The sequence below is a fragment of the Pseudorca crassidens genome, chromosome 1, assembly GCF_039906515.1.
Source record: "Pseudorca crassidens isolate mPseCra1 chromosome 1, mPseCra1.hap1, whole genome shotgun sequence".
In the NCBI taxonomy this organism is placed as follows: Eukaryota; Metazoa; Chordata; class Mammalia; order Artiodactyla; family Delphinidae; genus Pseudorca; species Pseudorca crassidens.
The window spans coordinates 149,673,555-149,694,517 of record NC_090296.1 but is presented as its reverse complement, the minus strand read 5'-3'; the positions used below and the strand labels follow the sequence as shown (position 1 = coordinate 149,694,517).

At 38.8% G+C, this 20,963-nt stretch overlaps 1 protein-coding gene across 8 annotated transcripts in view; it reads left to right on the top strand.

The window, feature by feature from the left end:
- The first annotated feature begins 8,204 nt into the window (after window positions 1-8,204).
- Window positions 8,205-20,963, top strand: part of ZFAND6 (zinc finger AN1-type containing 6) — a 74,862-nt gene continuing 62,103 nt past the window's right edge. Inside the window, exons 1-2 of one of the 8 annotated variants that reach the window (XM_067698714.1) lie at window positions 8,205-8,385; window positions 19,918-19,993. The gene's annotated coding sequence lies outside the window, so the exon portion shown is untranslated. Of the gene's footprint in view, window positions 8,386-18,232; window positions 18,370-19,917; window positions 19,994-20,963 lie in introns of those variants that run through there. The other 7 variants (XM_067698696.1, XM_067698709.1, XM_067698693.1 and 4 more) reach the window with 7 other exon arrangements.

The following is a 20,963-nucleotide window of genomic DNA, read 5'->3' as shown; positions in this document are numbered from 1 at the left end:
ACCCTCAAAGAGGTCCACAAACTAAAATCTTTTAACATTTCTACTATAGTCCTAATGAGTTGGGTTTGCAGTTCAGTTCTCAGCAGACAATTTTACATCCTAGTGCTTGGAGGCAACCCACATGAGCCCTGGAGTACTCACAGTACAAGCATATACTGGCAAACTTGAAAATCTCAATGAAGTAAACCGTTTTCTATAAAAACATATATTGTCAAAATTGATAAAACATGGAGTGAAAAACCTGACTCCATCAGTAAGTCAAGCAGAGACTGAGAAGGTTATCAAGAATAATACTGGAGGGCTTCCCTGGCAGCACAGTGGTTGGGAGTCCGCCTGCCAATGCAGGGGACATGGGTTCGAGCGCTGCTCCGAGAAGATCCCACATGCCGCAGAGCACCTAGGCCCATGCGCCACAACTGCTGAGCCCGCGTGCCACAACTACTGAAGCCCACGCACCTAGAGCCCATGCTCCGCAACAAGAGAAGCCACCACAATGAGAAGCCCGTGCACCACAACGAAGAGTAGCCCCTGCTCGCCGCAACTAGAGAAAGCCCGCACGTGGCAACGAAGACCCAATGCAGCCAATAAATAAATAAATAAATTTATATGTTAAAAAAAACCCTAACTTTTGGAATTGTCTCTGGGCCCAAGGGGCAAGGCAATGGGTATTCCTGCATCTGATCAACTTCACGCAGGTGGAACTTGGGACCTGGAGAGGAGAGGGGAAGGATTCGGTTCAGGGGTAGACTTTAGTCCTCCCAGCTTCCTTGCTGCTGGTAGTAGGGGAGTGTCTGAATACCAGCCCTACCACTGGGCAGAGGAACTACTGCTGGAGCAGAAAGCAAACATGGATAGGACTGCCAGGACGCTGACAGCTGGAGCAATGCAACCAACAGTAGAATGAATAGCAGAGACTCTTCTGCTGATTTGGCTGATGTACTGGTTTTCTCTCTTTGAAGATAAGTATCCTTTGGCCTGAGTAAGTAAGTCCCCCGGAATTATCATGGGAGGGAGGGTAAGGGAGAAGAACCTTTGCCATAGGTAAATTGGGAGTTTAGAATCATTTAATGTAAGTTCATTTGATACTACTGATGAATTGGGCTATATCAAGTAGATATAGATAAAGAAACCTAAAATAGAATAGTAGCAGATGTAATTAAACCACGTAATGAAATAAAAACTCACCATAGCTACATGAAGTAATGCAAGAAAAATGCAATATAAGTAAATCTACTGATACACTACTTTACAGCTGTGGATCAAATCTGAAAATGATCTCAGGAATGATCTTCAAAGATGGGGAAAAGTCAGTCATATAACTCATAGCCATTTCTAATAAAAACTAAATGTAAAAATACAAGTTACTTCCTTAACATCATTTTTTTAAAGGTGTTTATTCCAAATAAATCAGCATTTGTCAGAAACTAGCCCAGAGTATCATATATTGTCAATATTATTTAATTTCCTTGGAAAATTCTGGCTACAGCAATAAGACATGCAATGTAATAAGTATCAAAACTGGAAAAGAGAGAGAGAAAATACTATTTCATTAATGGCAAAAACAACGAAAGAATTAAAAACTATTTTAAAAGATCAATTAAATGGTCAGGTATAAAAGAAATATACAGAATTAAATAGCATTATAATATTATAAATGACCAGTTTGAAAATATATTAAAAAAACTTTCATCCACAGTATCGACAAAGCATAATACAAGTGAGTTATTAATGACAAATGCTATGATCATGTGCATTTCTCCAGAGAATGCCAAATGTCCCCAGGGGGACAAAATCATCCCTAGTTTAGAACAATTGTTCTAGAGCAAACTATTCTGAGAATAAGAATCACCCGGAGGCTTACTAAAAATAGATTCCCAGGCTCCTTCCCTAGAGATTCTGATTTATTGTGCCCAGATTATGGACTTGCAATCTGAATTTTTTAAATGTTCCAGAACTTCTTATTGGTGGAGTTGAGAACTGCTCCATAAGGAATGTTGGCCCAACAGAGGTTTCGTTAAGGGAAACACTGACTGAAACGGCCCACCCTGGACAGGCACCACAGTAACCATTTGCACGAGTTCTCTTAAACAGAAGCTCCTGGTAAGGAACACAGAACTAGCAAGCCACCACCAACTGGAAGAATTCAGGAAAGGTCAAAAGGAGACACCAGTCTGTATGTCCTCCCAACCTCAGAGAATCTTCCTCGCTGGAATCCACCTTGGCTGAGCGATGTGGGCACCACCAGTAAGGACCCTGAGTCAGAACGATGGCCAGAGACGACCCGGAAACTAACCCCATCACCATAAAACCCGAGACTGCGAGACACGTGGCAGAGCAGTACTCCAGGGCTCCCTTACCCCACGGCTCTCCCCGGGCGCCCCTTCCCCATAAAGTCTCCTGCTTTGACAGCACGTGTATCTCCTCGGACAATTCATTTCTGAGTGTTCAACAAGAGCCCGCTCTCGGGCCCTGAAAGGGGTCCCCCTTCCTGCAACAGTTTGACCTGCTCACTTTGTGTTTCAGGAAGATCCTGGAGGCAGCTGGAGGATCAACTGGGTGGGCTGTGGAGGATGTAGAGAAGAGAATAGGAGTTGGAGGCTACTCTGTGTGTGTGTGTGTGTGTGTGTGTGTGTGTGTGTGTGTGTGTGTATGCGGCAGTGGGGGTGGGGTACATTTCAGAGATATCGCTAAGGCAGAATCCGCGAAATTTGTGACTAATTAGATGTAGGGGAGGGGAGAACTTAAGAAAAGGGTGAGTCAACATTTAAAACTTTAAAATTTTGATACCCTTAAGCAAGCGAAAGGACAACACACAAATGGGAAACTATATTTCCAAATTATGTATCTGATAAGAGGCTTGTATTCAGAATATGTAAAGAACACTTACAACCAACAATGAAAAGATAAATAACTCAATTTAGAAATGGGCAGCGCTTCCCTGGTGGCGCAGTGGTTGAGAGTCCGCCTGCCGATGCAGGGGACACGGGTTCGTGCCCTGGTCCGGAAGGATCCCACATGCCACGGAGCGGCTGGGCCCGTGAGCCGTGGCCGCTGAGCCTGTGCTCCGCAGCGGGGAGAGGCCACAACGGTGAGAGGCCCGCGTACCGCCAAAAAAAAAAAAAGGCAAAGGATCTGAGTAGACATTTTTTCAAAGACAATATACAAATGGCCAGCAAGCACATAAAAAGATGCTCAACATCATTAGCCACTAAGAAATGCAAATCAAAACCACAAGATACCACTTCATACTCATAGGGTGGTTATAATCAAGAAGACAGATCAATAATGTGTCGTCAAGGATGTGGAGAACGTGAAACTCACTCATTGCTGATGGGAGTATACAATGGTATAGCCCCTCTGAAAAACAGTCTAGTACTTCTTCAAATGGTTAAACATACAGTTTCCATAATTCCACTCTTAGGTACCTACTCAAGAGAAATGAAAACATGTCTCCAGAAAAGCTTGTATACAAACACTCAGAGTAGCACTATTCATAGGAGGCAAAAAGTGTAAACTCAAATATCCATGAAGTGACGGATAAATAAATGTGGTATATCCATGTAATGAAATATTACTCAGCAACAAAAAGAAATAAAGTATTGATACAACATAGATGAACCACGAAAACATTATGCTAAGTGAAAGATGCCAGTCACAAAAGACCACATATTGTATGACTCCATATTTATGAAGTGTCTAAAACAGGCCAATCTATAGAGACACAAAAAAGATTAGTGGTTGCCTAGGGTTGGGTGGGGGGATTGGGGGAAAAAGGGAGTGACTACTAATGGGTAGAGGGTTTCTTTGGGGGTTATAAAATGTTCTAAAAGTGATTATGGGGATATTGGCACAACTCTGTGAATATGCTAAAAACTACTGAATTGTACCCCTTTTAAAAACTGAATTATAGTTGATTTACAATATTGTGTTAGGTTCAGGTATACAGCAAAGTGATTCAGTTATATATATATTTAAAACTTTTCCATTATAGGTTATTACGAGATATTGAATAAAGTTTCCTGTGCTATACAGTAAATCTTTGTTGCTTATCTATTTTATATATAGTCATGTTATCTGTTGATCCCATCCTCCTAATTTATCCCTCCCACCGCTTCCCTTTTGGTAACCATAAATTTGTTTTCTGTATCTGAGAGTCTGTTTCTGTTTTGTAAATAAGTTCATTTGTATTATTTTTTAGATTCTGCATATAAGTGATATCATGTAATACTTGTCTTTCTCTGAACTGTATCCATTGAATGGGTGAATTCTATGGTATACGTATTAAATCTCAACAAAGTAGTTTTAAAAAAATTTTTTTAAAGAAAGGAAAACGATGAGGTTCTAGCTCTAATAACTATAAATGAGGTGTCACCATTGGCCAAAATTGGGACCACAGGAGGCAAGAATGTGTTTGGGGGAAGAAAATGAACCTTGGATATATTGAATGCCTCTGAGAAGAGACACTGGATACCGTGGTCTGGAGCACAGAAGAGAGGAAGGACTGGAGATAATAATGCAAATTATCATTTATTGAGCATCTATTAGGTAGGTACCTGTGCTGTAAATGTATTGTTTATGTATACACTGCCAATGAGAAGTGTTATATTAATTTAAACACGTCAATGAGAGGGGGCCCTTTAGCTCTCTTACTTCCTGCTGTATCCTGGTTGTTACCAACACAGGCTGGCAGAAAGTCAGCATGCAATGTTCGCTTGATGAGTACAAATGTAGTATCTTTTAACCCACATAACAACCGTTTGAGGTAGGTTTTTGTCCCATTTTACATGATTTGCTTAAGACCACAAAGCTAATTAGTAGCAGCAGTCTGTCTGAATTCCAAATCACTATGCAATACTGTCATCTCTCAGTACAGACTTGGAACTAAAGGGAGCAAAAGAGGCCATGTAAACCTATGCCATGTAAACCATGCAAATTCATAACAAATATACGTGAATACTCAACTGTGTTAGGTGCCAAGGTTAATATAATGATAAACTGGGCAAGAATCTGAATGAAAAGAAATTTAAGATAAAATCCCTAGGAACTTGCTCATATCCTTGCCAGTTCACAAAGCTCTTTCACACATATTATTGCATTAACCGCCCCCCATCAAATCCCTAATAAATACTATTGCCACTCCCATCAGGCTTTTACCCTCCACCTAAACTATATTCTCCAAGGTGATTTCTATGTTGCTAAATGCAACAGTCAATTCTCAGTCCTCTTCACACTTGAACTATCAGCAGCTTTTGATACTTGCTCCTTAACCCACTTTTTCACTTGGCTTCTAAGACACCAAACTCTGTTTTCCTCCAACCTCCTGTTTCCTCCTTCTTGGTCTCCCCTGTGAATTCCTACACTTCTCCGTGAACTCTCAATGTCAGAACCCCCAGGGCTCAGTCCTTGGTCTGCTTTGTACTCACTTCCTGCTCAGTCTCAAGGCTTTAAGTACTATTTATATGATGAATCTCCTGATCTCCATCCTGTTCCCTCTTTCAGTTGCACAAGCCAAAAACCTGAATGTTACCTTTGACTCTTCATTGTCCCCCACTACGTCCCATCTATCAGGAAATTCTGTTGGCTCTACTGGTCCAAGTCACCGCTCTCTCTCACGTGGATGCAGACAGTATCCTCCTAAAAGTTCCTGCTCCTACCCTGTTTGCGCTGTTAGTCCACTCTCAACATGACAGGAAGGATGATCCTTTAAAATCTAAGTCAGATCATGTTACTTTTCTGCTCAAAACCATGCACTGGCTCTACAGTAAAAGCCAATGGCCGCCCCAGGCCCTACGTGAGCAGGTCCTCCCTACCTCCCTAACTTCCTCTCCTATTCTCCCCAGCTCACCTGGCTCTAGGAACACCAATTTCCTGGCCGTTCCTGCCTTGGGGCCCACTGTTCTAACAGTTCTCTCAGTCTGGAATGCTCTTCTCCCAGGTATTCAGGACTACACCCTCATCTCTTACAATTCTATTCAAACCTCACTTTCTCAATGAAGCCTACCTTGACTGCTCTGTTTAACACTGCAACCCACCCTCCCACAGCCTCTACCCTGCTCTACTTTTTCTTCAGTCTATACCACTTACCATCTTCTAACTTACAATATACATACTTATGTTTTTCGTGTCTCCCCCATTAGAATGAAAAATCTATAAAGGTAGTGATCTTTGTTTTGTTTGCTGATGTTTCCCAGACTCAAAAAATTGAGACCCAGAGAGGTTGAGTATTGCTCAATGTCTCTGAGTAACATGTTTGATTAGCAATCTGAACCCTGGCCAAAAACCTAAGTTCCTTTCATATAGTTCTTGTACCCAGTGACAAGAGGGCAGTGAACAGCTGAAAGTACCCCAGGTGGCCCAGGCTGCAAAATTATTCCTAGTACCAGAAGAATCCACCAAACTTTTATAATTCACCATTTCCTCTCCTTATAGTTCTTGTTCTATAATGGCTTCCCATTTCCCACTAAGTAAAGTCAACTACTCAATTTGGCTTCGAAGATCTGTAAAATAATTGACCGTAACACCATCTCTAGTCTCCATTATAACCTGATCTCCAGTCCCCATTATCAGGGATGATGTCCTTGGGCAAAATCCTCTTTTGCTGCATTAGTCCATTGTTTGTATGTATGTTTTTAAAATTAAACTTGAATGCATTTTAAAACCACATTTTGAATACCTTTAGGTCCTGGGCAAGACCCTCCAGTTTACTACTGTCCCCCTTCTTTGGCTTACACTAGGTGTAACTTCACAGAACACTCCTTACCTTGCTCCTGAAGCATCTGTTTGACACCGCATAACATTTCACATTCTGTTCTTCAAACCCCCACACTGCATCTTCCAGCCTCTTTAGGAGAGCAGGAAAATGCTTCTTTTGGTTCCCAGCAGGCTGGGCCGTATGCACTCTTCAGTGCCAAAAACCAATGCCACCTTCTCCTTGAAAACTTCTTTCTGGCCCCTATCTCTCCTCTATAATTAACTGCTTCTTATCCCAAAGCCGTATTTCAAAACACCTTACCTTTACAGTCAGTCACCTCAAAATCTCTCCCCCCAGCGCCACCCGACTAGGGTGAGGATAGTGAGATACTTCAAGCTTAAAATTTAAAGGGGCACCAAAAAGCTCAGTAATCAAGATAAATAATATTTCAATTACTATATATTTTTAAAATTAAATTCATTCACTTTTTTTGGCGGGGCATGTGGGATCTTAGTTCCCCAACCAGGGATCGAACTCTCGCCCCCTGCATTGGAAGCGTGGAATCTTAACCACTGGACCGCCAGGGAAGTCCCTAATACTATATTTTCTTAAACATCAAAATTAGTTCCAAAAAAAAGATTCATGAACAAAACATCAAATATAAAATTAAAGAGGATCCTCAGGACTCGGTCCGCCTCCTACCTGCCGGCCCCATCCGAACCCCTCTTTCACGGTAGGACTGAATATCCTCGAACTCCGATCTTGTACTTCTTGAACTGCACGTGAGCCCGAAGGCCGAGAAACTGCGGGGGAACCATTCTCATCACCCCACGCCCCAGCGTAGTAGCGCGGCCTGCTCCACTCAGCCGGGAAACGGACACGCGCTCTTGGAAACGCTGGGAGCTGGGTGCCTGTGGGGGCGTGTGTGTCGGTGCGTATATATGTGTGTGCGTGTGCCACACGTGTGCACGCGCGCTTCTCTTCTTCCTTCTCTTTCCAAGCCATGGCTCAGGGCGGGGCAGAGTACTGCCTTCGAGTACGCACCCGGACCCTGGACTTTGCGCTTGCAAAGATGGAGTGGGGGCACGAGGTTGCACGTGGGGAGAGCTCGGAATTCCTCTTGCACAACTGGCAGGTGGAGCGCAACTCTTTCTGGCGCCTCAACCCGGGACAGGAACATGGGACACCCTTCGAGGTAGCAGAGGGACCTGAACCTACTGCCCCCGACCCAACACATCACCGCACAACGCCTCGAAACGTCCTCCCGCCGCCAGGAAGAGGAACCCAGGGCGACCGGAGGAAAGGACAGTGGAGGCGGAGAGGGCGGAGGAGCGTCTCCCCTCGCTCCGCCCCGCCTCTTCTCTGGGCCCTAGCCAATCGCTGCGCGCTCCGAGCCCTGGCCCCGCCCCTCACCACGGGCTCCGGCCTGCGGCTCCGCCCCGGCCGGTGATAATTAGGCTGCGGGCGGGGGGTGCCGCGTCAGCGCTAGGAGCCGGCCAATCTGGGAGCTCTCCACGGCGGCCGCGTCACAGGCCGAACAACCAAACAGAAAAGTTTAATAAACAGCAGGCGGAGGGGCTGGTGGCGGCGGCCGGGCCGGGGCGAGCGGGGTTTTGGTGGCCTCACCTGTCCCCATTCACCGGCGGCGACCGGCGGCGGCGGGCAGCGCGTCAGGCGGAGAGAGCCGCCGCCAGGTGAGGACCGCGGCCCACAGGGCCCTGGCGGCCCGGCGCCACCCCTCCCCCTCTCACTCCCTTCCCCCACTCGGTTGAGGCTGAGACGAGGCCCTCCCCCGGCTCTTCCCGGCCCGGGGGAGCCGGAAGCTGAGGGCGGCCGGCGGGCGCAGCAGGTGGTGGGCTGGCCGCTCGCTCGCGGGCCCGGGCCGGGCGTTTGCTGAGGGGCGAGGGGATTCCCGGCCCCGGGGGCAGGGGCCGGGGCGCAGCGGGCCCCCTCGGGCGCGCGCCCTGCGCTCGCGGTCCGGGGCTTACCGCCGGGGGCGGGGGCTGGCGCGCAGAGGTCGGATTCCTACTCCCTGCGGGCCGCGGGGGCCGCTGCGCTCGCCGCTCGCAGCCGGTGCCAAGCAGTTGGCGGGTGAGGGGTCGGAGGGACCTCGGGCACCTTCGGGCGCGTCCCTGTCACCAGCCCCGGTCAAGTTCCCCGCCCCGCGGCTCTGAGCCTGAGTCCTTTTTGAAATGTTTTTCACCTGCCGTGTTTTCAAAAGCCGGCGAGGGGGAAAGTCTAGCAAGTCGGACTAGAAAAGGGGATTGGGGTCGGTCTCTTTTTCCTCTGCTTCTGTTTGGTGGACTCAGGATTTCTGAATTTTCCTCTCAAATAGTATTTTCAAGTTGCCGTCTAGCTACGTAAACAAGTACAGCAGAATATTGTGTTTGAAATAATTTTAACTTTACGTTGAAAGCTTGTGCTAAACCACACGATTAAGGTGCTCTGATGATGTATGTTCACAGCTAGAAGGTCGTTCAACATTGTGAAGAAGTTAAGGGCTCAGGGTTACACACAGACCATTTATGTTTAAAGTTGTTTGGCGGTAAAAACTGGTTAGTTTATAATGGTTTAATGCTCCGAGAAAGAGATTTAAAGTCCTCTTGCAGATCAAATTCGGAATGTGACTTTTTAATGTAAAATCCCGTACACTTTTAAGGTTAGTTATGTAATATTTATATTGCCAATTTTAGGACACTTGCCAAGTTTCCCGTAGTCTAGGGCTTCAGGGGAAAATGTTCTCTTTCTGCAAAATTCCCAAACAGGTTGTCTTTTAACTTTTTTTCTTTAACGTTTTAAAACACATTTAATGAGACAGGGATCGCAAAGGTGTACAGGAGGAGTATTTAGGGGTTGTTGGATTATTATCTCGATTGTAGTGATAATTTCCTGTGAAATTATCACGACAGATCACATTTTACACTTTAAAGTGTGTGCACTTTATTGTATGTCACTTATACCTCCATAAAGCCCTTTTTTAAGAAGCCAAGTATTCAAAGTATATTTGATACCACAAGAGTATGAATACACACAGTGCGGTATAAAGAGATAAAATATAATAAAACTCCTGATTTGCACCCCCAAACCAATAACTGGAACATTACCAAAACTTGCATATGTTTATGAGTTTCTTACCTGTCTTATACCTCTGCCTCTTCTTACTGAGGTAATCATTTCAGTGTAGTGGATTTTGTTTACCATTCTGTTTCATTTTTTAGAAAGTTTCATCACATAACGTTTGTGTGCTCAGTGTGTTTAGTTTGCTTTTCTTTTGAGCTTTATAAAAGTAGTATGCGGCTGTAGTTCAGTCCTTTCATTGCTGTACAATATTGTGTTAATCTTCCATAACTCATGGGACTTCAGATTATGTTTTTGATTTTGTTTTGCTGTCAACAGCTGTGCTTTATGAACATTTGTTTCCTGGCTCCTGGTGCACAGGTGCCAGAGTTTCTTTAGAGTGAATGTAGATTTCATTGGGAAATTTTAGATAGTCAGGAGTAAAAGAGATTGAAATACTAGAAATAAAATAAATGAAAAACTTTAGGATTCTCTTTTATGTTTTAATGGAAGATTCATATCCGTAGTGGTTGGTTCACAGTTTTTGAACATTTGCATGAGAACCCAGGATTTCTGTTGATCTGTATACAATGACTCTTTTCCTTGGAAATCCCGTGGTAAGAAGTCTGGCACTATTTGATACCTCCTTTTTCAGTGCAAAATGTAAACATAGTAGAAAAAAACACTTGATTGGGTATAAAATAAATCACTCTGTGTTCCTCCTTCCCCCTTTGTAGTCTCTGGCAAATTACTTAAAACTTCTCTTGTGCCTTAGTATACTCATGTAAAAGAAACCTGTCCTAAGTTTATCCTTTCAGTTATGCAGACTTTAGTTAAGGGAAGCACATATCGAATGGCAGAGCCTTTAAGGAAAAGGATTAGGACCAAAGTGTATTCTCTGGAATTACATTGAGTGTGTCCTTGGGAACATTTTTGGAGAAAGGTGTGTGGTGAGTATTTACCAGGATATGTTAATCACACATTTAAGTACTTTTTCTTTCCTTTGCCTCAGATTTGGGAGTGCTTTTATTTATCATGCAAACAGCAATGCAAAGACAAATTAGGGAGCAGTATTAACTTCCTGAAAACGGTGTGTAAGTAATATGAGGTTATGTATATCTTTGAATAAGCTGTTTTTTATTTAAAGGCATGAGAGATGGGGTGTGTGTGTGTTTTGAACAGGGTATGCAGCCTGCAGACAAATGTCAGGATGCTTTGTTTTGATAGGGCTATTTTATCGTGTTAAAAAAACAACTCACTTTTGTATTTGATTATAAGGGCATTTTTTTTTTCAAACTTTCAGAAAAGTTACAAAGAATAAATAATCATTAACATTTTGGCAGGTATACCCCCAGTCTTTCTGTTTTTGTGTATTCTTCATATCCTAAACAACTAAATGTTGAATTGTAAACAATACTAGACTGCTTCTATCTTCAAAACTTACCCCAAATATGATCCCTCTCAACATCTTTGTTGTACAAAAGATGGTGGTAGTAGTCACCTAACTGGTACCTTTTCTTCAATCTGTCCCCTACCGTCTACTTGCTTTTCCTGTGCAGAACAATCATTTAAATGTATAAATTAGATTATGTTATTCCCAGACTCAAAACCCTCCACAGCTTTTCAGTACACAAAATAAATTCAAACTTTTTTATACCCTAGACCAGCGATGTCCAATGGAAATATAGTAGGAGTTACAAATGCGAGCCACATAAGAAATTTAAAATTTTCTGATAGCTGCATTTACAAAAAAAAGGGAGAGAAACAGGTGAAATATTTTTTAACCGAAAAATATTATGATTCAACAAGTAATCAATATAAGAAATTATTAATGGGGTATTTTACTTACCTTTTTTCAGACTGTCTTCGCAATTGGTTGTGTATTTTCCACTTCAGGTACTTTTTAGGCTGGCCTTGCTTGTGGCGACAGATTGGATGGTGCTGCTCGAGACTATCAGGCCTGCCAGCTTCATACACTTACATCCTGCCACTCTCCCCTGACTCATGTACCCCCAGTAATACTGGTCTTTTGGGGGGTTCATGAGCATGCCAAGCTTAGTTCTTAAAATTGTTGTTCCTTCTGCCTGGAACACTCAGTTGTGTTTTGTTCAAAAGTCACTCCTTTTGAGATGCCTTCTCAGACCACTTTCCCTGACAACTCTGTTACCCTTCTTCATTTCCTTTTACAACCTAACATCTGAAATGATTTATTTGGTTATTGTCTGTATCCCCTGCTTGAATGTAAACTGTTGGGGGCCACAGGATTTCCTCATGTTTATCATTAGGTCCCCATATATTAAAAATATAATTTTTAAAAGGTGCATACCATTTCATCTTATGAAATACTGTAATTTAACTAGTCACCTGTTGTGTATAACGTGTTACTTTATCCCATTTTCACTATTATAATGTGGTAAAGAACATCTTAAGAGCTAAATCTTACTATGTATTTCTCATTCCTTTATGATTCAGCCTGTCTTAAAATTGCTTAAAGGATATGAACATTCTTTGTCTTTTCATAAATACTGACAAATCTTGTCTTAAAAGTTTGACTAACATTATAGTATGAAGTTGACCAAACCTGTGTAAAGTTTGACTGAAAATATGAGAGAATACACATTTCCTCCATATCTTTACCAAGAAATAGTATTTTCTTTCCTTCTTTTCCTTTCCATAAGATTTATTATTTATTTCTTAGATTAATTAATTATGATAATGAGTAGAGATATAGGTGTTGGACATCTAGTTTGTCTTTGGCTCATTTGGGGTGGTGTTTTATGTTTGCGATACCCTTTTTAGCCTTTTATATATTTAGGATAGCCACTGTTTGACACATACTGCAAACATTTTCCCTGGCTCTTCATTAGTCTTTCATTTGTTTATGATATATATTTTTTAATAATGTAGAAGAGTTTTTACCTTTTAAGAAGTTTAGGTTAATACTTTCCTTTTATATTTAGCTTCTACTTTCATATTTAATGGATTCTCCTACCCAGATAACTGTTTTCTTCTAGTTGTTTTGTGGTTTCATTTTTCATATCTATCTCTCTTCTGTTCATCCAGGATTTATTTTGACATAACATGTGAAGTGAAATAATTGTCCTTATTTTTCCTTAATAGTCAATCAGTTATTTCAGCCCCATTAAAGAAAACTTTTTCTTTTGTCTTCAAATAAAGCTACTTTTGTCATATACTAAATACATATATGTTTGGTTTTTTTTACCTTTTATTCTTTTTAGCTTTTATTCAATATAAATCAGTGCACATGGTTTTAGTAACTGGGAGTAATAATGTGTTTTTATTTTGTTATTGTTAAGTCTTACCATCCCCCTTTTCCCCCCAAATTTTTGGTTGTTGCTTTGTTAGTCCTCGAGTTTTTTAGTTGATTCTTTAGGGTCGTTTTAGTTGATTCTTTAGGTTTTTGGTTTTGAATTTTTAAATTAAAAAAATATTGTGTTATTTCTACACTTAATGTTTTATGTTGTATAATGAAAAGAATTTTAATGCCATTAAGTTTTCCTTTGAGCCTAGTTTTAGCTCTGTTCCTTAAAATTTGACAAGAAATATTTTTATTAAAATCCCTGCAGTTGCAGTTTTCATTCTTTAAACGATTGCTCCATGCTAGTTGGACATTGTGCTAAGTGCTGAGGATACAAGGATGAAAATGACACAGGGTCTTTGCTCTCATGGAGTTTACAGTCTGTTGGAAAAGCTAGGCTATTAACAAACCAATGAGTAAACAGTTTTCAGATTTTGACAAGTGCTGGGAAGGAAAGAAATAGGGTGTTCTGATAGAGATTAGAAGGTGCTAGTTGGATGTCCTGAGATTATAATGTTTAAAGTTAGTGGTGATACTAAAGTGTGTTTGAGGAGTTTTCTTAGCTTCCCCAGTCTGTCAGAACATTAAAAAAATGACACACTGGACTTTTTCTGTAAAAGTTTTTTGTAAAAATTGCCTTGCAGACAGCTTCAAACTCCACCCTACCCCCTCCACCCCGTATCTTCCAGTTGGATTACTGCCTTAACGCTTGTCCTGTATAGAAAATTTGGAACTGTGATTCTGAGTTCTAAGATCAGGAAAGTGCTGGGGGAAGTTTCCCAAGTAAAGGGAACTGCTAGCACAAAGGGGACGAAAAGTACCTGGCTTGATTTAGGATTTGACCGAGATTGGAATGACTGGAGTTTACTGAGTGAAGAGAGTGGGACAGACTTTATTGCAAGACTTATTTCCAAGTGGTAAGGCTGCTTCCACTTCGCCGCCACCTTCCTATCCTATTTATATTCCATGATCCAAATCAGTCGCCTGCAAATAACTTTGTTTTGCTCCTTGATACTTTCTTTCATTATTTCTACTGTATTTTCACTTTTTCCCCATTCAGGATCTTTGCATATGCTGTCCCCGTTTGCTTAATTGTGATTTTCTTGATGAATTAATCCTTAATGCTGGCAAAAGAGGTTAAGTTCTTCTGTTGGCTATATTTAATCTTTTCACATTGGACACATTTGCTTTGTTTTAGCATCTTTTTCTTCTAAAGCTGTGCTTTCCAATCTGGTAGTTACTAGCCATTTGTGACTGTTTATTATTAACTAAAGTTAAATAATATAAAAAATTCATATCCTCAGGCTTACTAGTCACGTTTCAGGTGCTCAGTAACCACATGTGACTAGTGGCTATTATAATGGACAGCAGAGATAAAGAGTCTTTTACAACGATGAAAATTTATCTTAATTTATAAATAATCATGTGGCTGATAGCTACGGTATTTTATTTAAGTTTAAGTAGCCACATCTGGCTATTGAAATATGGCAAGTCTGAATTGAGATGTGCTGTAAGTATGAAATAAGAACTCGATTTCTAGCACAAAAAAGGGACAAGAGGTCAATTTTTAAATTATTGATTACATATTGAAATAATTCATTACTTTTAAAAATGCTTTTACATGTTTTACATTAAATAAAATATTACATTCAATTTAACTTTATTGAAATGTTTTAGCGTGGCCACTAGAAAATGGAAAATAGTATGTGGCTCGCATTGTTTTTTTGCTGGACAGCACTGGTCTAACTCTAGACTGTAAGTTTCTACAATGGAGAGACAGTTCACCATGGCATCCACAGCAGCTAGTGGTGCCCAGCATATAGTAGGTGTTCAAAAAGTTTGATGGATGAATAAACTTTTCAATAGGTAGAGAATGCTCCCTATTCAACTTGTGCTTTTTAAAATTTTTGGTTTTCTTCATGACTAAAATTAAATATGTTTTCCTGTGACTTGAGAAGAGAAGCTTTTCTTTTGATAGCTATATAAAAATTATCCTTATGAAATAATTGCTACGCATCATTCGTCTTTTGGGTTTTTTGGGTTTTTCTGGGTTTTTTTCCCTGGCTTAGGCTGCTAAAGAAAGGGGAATTTAAAGTCTGCCAATCTGTTTTCTTTCATTTTTCTATATCTATTGTGTGTTATTTGGCACATGAAAATTTATGACTATTAAATCTAAATAATTGAGGATTATGAATGCTTTTTCCTTTACTTATACTTCGGTCTCAATACTATGATCTCTGTTCCTTTTTAATTTACTTTATTGGTAACCTGTTTATTCCTTTAGATTTAAAGCAATTTACTGTCTTATAAAAGACATCAGCTTGGTTTATGCTTTCTAATCTGTTTATTTTCTTAATGTTTCCTTTGTGTTTAGTATTTTGCTGAATGGGCCATCACCACCCTCCCTCTCTCCCCAATTCTCACCTTGTATTCTTTTCCCTTAACGAGTTAGAAGGTAGTCATCAGGAGTTGCAAACTCAAATACATACCTCACTTCTGTAGACACCATGTATTTGTCAGGGAAATATTTCTTAATTTTTTTCTTCCTCCGTTAGTTGGTGTTTTTCAGACTTTATCCTTAGTGACCCTAGTCATGTTTTTGCTAATGTCAGGGTGGTCCTTTCACCTACTACTGCCTTAACTACCTGTATTTATATTTTATATTATATATAAAGTATATTTTATATTATACCTGTAATTATATTTATATAGCACCCAGGGATACTACTGCCAAGGATTAATTTCTGTTGTAGGAAGAATAGTTTGAGCTATTCTCAGTGCTTAAAAATTCTGTGGAAGTTTTCACCCTGCTCTGTTTGTACCAAAAGTTGTTCCTAATAGTCTAGGTATTGATTCTTTATATAGGGTCTTTTTAATCAAAAGTGAAATGAGACCAAGTTGTTCAGTGGCTTGTGCTCTTCTAAATTGTTTTCAGTTGATAGGTTTGGGAAAACCTCTGAACTCCCACAAAGAATATACAATACGTCCTTTGAATACTTGATGTTCAAAAAGTGATATTGTCACATGCAATCTGGGAGCCTTGAAGCTTTTGCAGCCTCCCTGTTCCTATGAAGCAATATTGTTTTCAAATAATCTCGGTTGTGGTAATGCTTTCTTTTCATTTATTTTTGCTGTTGTTTTCTTCTACTATGGATTTAGGAGAGGAATAAAATACCCTTAATTTTAACCTGTAAGCCACCTAAAATGATATTTATCAACTTGAAGTTCTTTCAAGTAGGTCCTGGAGATCTTTGAACAATCTGGAATAGCTAAGTCTATATTTCTCTTTTCTGTTGGTTATAGATTGAGAGTGGTTTTGGTGTTAAATTAGTGTATGTTCTATGCGTTTGTTTTACACAGATAATTAACTTCAATGTGAAAATCTGGCGTTAGAACAAAGGTTCTTTTGGTTCCCATAACTGTCTACTAATTTTATGCTTGGCACATTTTAAGATTAAAATATTTGCCATCTTTTTTTCTATAACCCTGTAAAATTTTGGCCATCTAAAACTTGTTTTATGATTAACTCAAGTTCTGTGCTGTAACTCAAATTATGTATTTTTTCTATTGTTTGTTCCTGTACCTCTTCTGCTTCCAGTGTCCTTTTGCAAGTGTTCACACAGTGGGAAGAAAACCTGAACTTGACTCGTGAAGTACTGGGCATTCACAGCCATGAATCCTTGCAAAGGATTTTGGGACTAGACCTCTGTGAATTGGCTCTTTCAATTTGTCCACTTAAAAGGCATAATAGATTATGCAGCTGTTTGGGCTTCTGCAGGGTATTACTCCATATTCATGTCTAGTTGCAATTATGTGAATTTTCAGTTTCTTACAAAGGCTTCTCTTTGTATTCAAAACAAGTTTGTTGGCTTTATGTTGTTCTAATATATGAATTTTCTTTGAGGAAAAATGCTTGAAAGGTTTTTAACTTAGAAAACTAAATTCAAATTTAAAATTATATAAACTTACTGAATATGTTTTAAGAAGGAGCTACGCTAATTTGCTTTAATTTTGAATGTGTTTTTATAAATCAGTCAATTTTTGGTAGAGCTTAATATTATTTAAATGTCATTCAATCAGATAATGATTAATGTCAGAGTAGTAGTTAATGGGTCAAGCTCCTAAAAACACACAGTTCTAATTAAAATAAACATAATAAAATACAGCAAATTTAGTAATGTACAAAGTGACTGTAGGTCTTTTTTGTTGAAAAATCAGAATCTCTGTAGTAAAAATAACATTTAACATAACTTACTGTTTTAAGAGGTGTATGTATACCCTTCAGCTGTACCTTAGGGTTTCCATGCCACGTTAAAGTAATACTTAAGTAGGGTACAAAATAGTGTCCAACCATCTCTTAAAAAAATAATAATGATTTTTTAAAAAACCAGCTTAAACCATTCCAAACTTTATACCTGAACATGTTCATTAGAACAAGTTGCCTTCTCCTTTTATAGATATCCATTTGCAGTGGATAAGCATTATCCTTGCAAAAACGCACAATGTCAGACCTGTAAATGTGGTAATATAGAAATAATGTTTCTGCCTCATTTTTCTTCAGTTTCAAATAGAATTATCAGTCTGATGTCACTGAAAATTTCATTCTATTCTTGTGATACTGAGAACATAAGTATCAGTGAATTTGATAGCTTAGAAATGAAATTTTTGCATTCAGTGTTTTAGTGCTATGTATTTTCACTTAAGATGTGGTTTTATGTTTAAGTCGTAGAGAAAAGACTGTTTTGTTCTTATTAGCAAAATTTTGCAATGGATTTTCTGTTGCCGTTTTAAAATTTTCATACAAAATGTGAACTGTATTGAAAAAGGAGTCTTTATAAAGCATAACTTCACCTTCAGGCTCTGTAAAAAATATCAAATGATTTAGCTTAAAAGCATTGTATTTTAAACAGTTGGTTGCTGAACTGCAAATTAATGCTGCATCTGTGAGATTTTCATTTCTGTTACTTGGTTTATTTATTTTTTACCTAGACAAAAGAGTAAGCAAATAGTATGTGATGGGAAAACTGAAACATTACCTACTGTTCCTTTAAGAAACCAGCTTATCCAGGGGGTTTTAGAGTGTTTACCTAACCTGCTAGCAAGGAAAAGTTCTTTAAAATAATGGATATTAGCTGTATCCAATCACAATTATCAGTTTCACTAACAGGGAGGAGATTTTACTCTTCAGCCACTAAAATTGGAGAAGGTGGAGCTTGGTATTCAGGTTTGGTTGCTTTGGAGTACAGCTTCAAGTGAAGTTAATCTGAGGTGAAGCAAACAGAAAATTGTGGAGGTTTTGTTGGTAGGATTTTTGTTCTAATCTTTTAATGATCCTTTATTTTACACTTTTGCTCCTTTATGCTTCTGTGTATGTTAGGTTTTGTCATTGTTGCTATTTTCTGATGCAAACTGAACATTAAAATTAAGCAGGGAAGCAGAACAAAAGGGCTGTTTGGACAGGAAATAGGTGTTCAGAGAATCAAACTTGACTTTCTTTATCATTACTTTGAGTTCAGAATTTAAGTGTCATTAAAAAATACTTGAATAAAAATCATCTCCAGTAACAGGCTTTTCTCTTGGATTGGATGTTTGAGGAGTCATTTGTCAGTTTTTGTAAATGACATCTTGAGGAGGTCTATTTGATATGTCATTTTCCTTGAACTTAAAATGTTATTAAGTTGCTAAAAGATATATGTGGTAGGGTTAAGTTGGTCCTTTTTAAAGAATTGAAATGCCAGCTGTTTAATTTTTTTTTTTATCCCCCAGCATACCTCCCCTTTTTTAAAACTTCAGTATACTTTAAATCTAGCAATATTGTTGGCATTTTTAATATGCTTATAATTTTAGTTTTGTTTTTTAAAAGATCATGGATTCATTTTATATAGAACAAGGTAAAAACTTTCTCCTTCCTTCAAACTTCATTTCTTTCAAAGGTGGACGTAAAGTAATTGACACCCTTTTGAAACAGGAAATGGATGGATTTCTATTTTTCAGAGGTATAGGTAGACTACCAAAACTTAAAAAAAAGTATCTATGAATCTAGTGACATTTCTTACTTATGAAATAATTGTAGTATGTTTCAGTACCAGAAGTTTCCTTTAGAGGCTCATGTCTTTGTATTGTTGCTCTTTGATCGCATAGAAATTAAGGTATAGAATAATTTGAATAATCAGTATACTTGTATTTGCTATGCTTCTTCTTCCAGATCATGTAAAAGTTTTTAAATTAATGCTTTTCTGCTCTATCTATTGCATAAGCAATACTATAGTAATAATAAAATCAAGAAAAGTCACCCAGATATCCACAAGATCATCATGAGGTGGTCTTATTTTTTCCCCCTCTTCTATTCTGCACCTTACCATATTCTTTTATTTCCCCCCTCATTGTAAATAAAGGCAGTTTTATGTTTTTTCGTTAAACTATATCATGTATTGTTAAAATTGTTTTCATTTCATTTGCTATATAATTCTCTTAGGTTAATGGGACCTTAATTTACCTAGTCTTTTACCTGTTTTACGTTTAGATTGTTCCTAATTTTTCACCATTTTAAACGGTATTGCGTTGAACAAACCTCTTTGTGTACATTTTAGAATACTTTCCTCTTTATTTCTTTTGGAAAAATCCCCTGGAGTGGGCTTACCTAGATCAAAGGATATAAACACTTCAGTAGCCAAATTGCCTTTCGAAAAGGTTATTCCAATTTATATTGCCACCAGAAGAATGTGCTTCAAAAATTTCTCTAATGGGTAGACCCTGAAGTGTTCTCATTAAAGTGTGCCTCTGAAGCTCTCTGACTTGTTGATTAGTTTTTGCCTAAACTAATAGCCTATTTTAAATTCCATTTTCCAAGATGTAGATGGATCTAAATCCATTCTCTGGACATTAAGATCAGCTGAAGGAAATTGGGAGCATTTTTACCCACTTAAGTGAGTAATTATATCTTTGTTGGTTAATATTGTTATGTATTGCTTCATTTAAGTAGAGGGCTTAATGTTTTACATTGGCATTGTTGTTCCCGCCAGCTTTCCTCAGTACATGTTTCTTTGGTAAGCACATACCAGAAGAAGTATTTTCTTTTAAGAAAGTACATCAGAAACATTTTTTTGAGAGGGGGCGGTAGTATTTGACTTAACTCTGAACAGGTATGAATAGCACATTTCTGATTTTTTAAGTACAATATAGAAACAATTAGTGTGTATAGATCAAGGTTTTAAGATGATATATTACACCTTTCCAGTATTTCACAGGCTTTCAATTGAAGGTAAAATGACTACACACACGTAGTGTGTTACTAGTCCTATGTTGTTTCCGTTTGTCTGTAAGAGCATTCTCCATTTGACAATAACTTCTGCATTATGTATGTACTCTTGCCAGCTAGTCTGTTAAATAGAATAGGCTATAATTGTTCAGGATAGGAACTTGTTAACTAATGCACCAGAATAAACTTAAAAAGTTGTTTTAAAGCAAAATTCTGTAAGACGTTTAAAAATTCTAATTTTAATTTATAAATGGGAGCCAGTATTAAGTCATGAGTTAAGCTCTAACTCACTGATGGAACCAGTAGTTGAGCATGTATGTATAATCTTGAATTAAATAGTCTAGCTCATTTTGCAATTTAAGTAATTTATTTTCTGTAAATTTTTGCTGATAAATTTAGTATCTCTAATTTTCAGAGCTAACGTTGGTATGTTGGTCACTTTGTTTGTTACAGGGGGAAGTGTTGTTTGTTTGTTTGTTTTTCTTTTAATGCCTATTTTGTTTTTCATGGCTTAAGAGTTTGATTTTTCCAGATACTTTGGTTTTCTTAACATTTGGAATAGAAGAGAAAAAACTTAAAACTCATCACTTTTAATTAATAAATAATTGTTGCAAAATACATTTTCTCTGCATTTAAAT